The following is a 1,900-nucleotide window of genomic DNA, read 5'->3' on the forward strand; positions in this document are numbered from 1 at the left end:
TAACCCGTCACTTCTGTCCCAGCCTCCCATTTTACAAACATAGACCCAGGATTCTCGATTTATAGCAGAATCACCATTCCCAGTCTTTGACAGAGGCAGGCATGTGGCATTTGGGACTGCAAAAGCTGTTCACTTCAGCTTTTTGGGGAGTGCTATGTTTACCTCCTATATGGTTTTATAACATCTCTAGATGTATAGAAACTCATGAATGTGCTATCAGCTTCATTCCCTACTGCAGAAACAAACGTTTAGTTTTAAATCTCTCTACCCAAATCATGACAATGACCTTTGGTTCTACATTGTGACATTAAGATCAAGCTATCTGAAGGAGTAAAAGTCAAAAGCTCATTCTTATTTTTAGAATAAAGATATTTCTTTTTTAAGATTTTATTTATTTATTTGACAGAGAACACAAGTAGGCAGAGAGGCAGGCAGAGAGAGAGGAGGAAGCAGGCTCCCTGCTGAGGCAGAGAGCCCGATGCGGGACTCGATCCCAGGACCCTGAGATCATGACCTGAGCGAAGGCAGCGGCTTAACCCACTGAGCCACCCAGGCGCCCTAGAATAAAGATATTTTCAAGGTTATCAAGAGTTTATAAATAACACTGTTCACCAGTAACTATTGATCTGTTGACAAGCGTAAGAAACTGAATGTTCCATTTTGAAACATATAAGGAATATCATTAGGTTTAGATAAATTAAGACTACAGGCGAAACTTTTCCATGCTGTCTAATCAAGTTACTCATGATGTACATGTTCCCGAGAAGAACCCACTGTAGTGACGTTATTTCCAAATTTTTCTGCATTCAACTTAAAAGGTGTTTCTTCCCAAGAAACTGAACTTTCCTGTCAAATGCTCTTGGTCAGATAGGAGAATTTGGTTTATAAAATGGATTCATTGCAAACTTTATGTAAAAATCATAGACATCCATAAGGAAGTTCTTTATTCCTTCTTCTTGGCTAAGCGTAATAAATCTACTTAATAATAAATAAATCTATTTAATAATAATAACAACAATCTATAAGCATAATAAATCTACTTAATAATAATCTAATAAATTTATTATGCCAAAGCATAATAGATCTCATACGACCTGCAGAAACAAACTCTGAAACAGACCACTCATTGAGCTTGTCGACGGGTTTCAAGCCCGTGTTGTCGGACAGCCACATACTCATCTACGAGAGCAGTATGAGCTATGAACGGGTTCAGATGACCTATGATTCATCTTTGAATTCTGCTTTTCCAGGCTGGCAAAAATTCCATTTCAAAAACTGGATTACCGTGGTGGCCAGCAGTTATAAGGTAGCAGCTTCCAGACATTGTCTTCAAAACACAGCTCCTGCAGGGAAAAGCCAACAATGGAAACAGCCCCCATCCCTTGCTTTTTAAAATGTATGCATTGGGACTTTTCCACACAATCGATATTTAGACATATCTCATCATACCTTGGATAGCTTTTCTTTGCGTGGATATTCTAGGCCAGAGACCAAACCCCATGTGTTTTCATACCTGAGCTGAGAATAGTTTTAAAGTGATACCTGCATAATAACCTCTATTCTGCCTTTTGGCCCAAAAAGCTTACAATGCTATCTGGCCCTTGAAGGGAAAGTTTGTCAACCCTCCTTCTAAAATTCTAGGGTTGGCCTGCAGTCTATTAAAAGGCCATTTCAACTGTTTCCAATCTAATGCTATGAAAAATTCAGTGGGTTTTGCCCTCAGGGTATATTTGTGGAGTGAACCATTAGTCAAGAAAGAACTGCTGGGTCAAGGGGTAGATGCATTTTTATTTTTGACAAATAATGCAAAATGGCCCTGGAAAGAAATCATAGCCATTGACTTCTCATCAGCTGTGACTCTTCCCTACATGCTTCCAATGTGAGTTACTGATCTTTCTAA

General features: G+C 38.9%; 1 pseudogene; it reads right to left on the bottom strand.

Annotated features, from left to right (window-relative positions):
* Positions 1–806: 806 nt before the first annotated feature.
* On the bottom strand, positions 807–1,324 carry LOC116595305 (annotated as a pseudogene).
* Positions 1,325–1,900: the final 576 nt, after the last annotated feature.

This window comes from Mustela erminea, chromosome 7 (genome assembly GCF_009829155.1).
Source record: "Mustela erminea isolate mMusErm1 chromosome 7, mMusErm1.Pri, whole genome shotgun sequence".
NCBI classification, from domain to species: domain Eukaryota; kingdom Metazoa; phylum Chordata; class Mammalia; order Carnivora; family Mustelidae; genus Mustela; species Mustela erminea.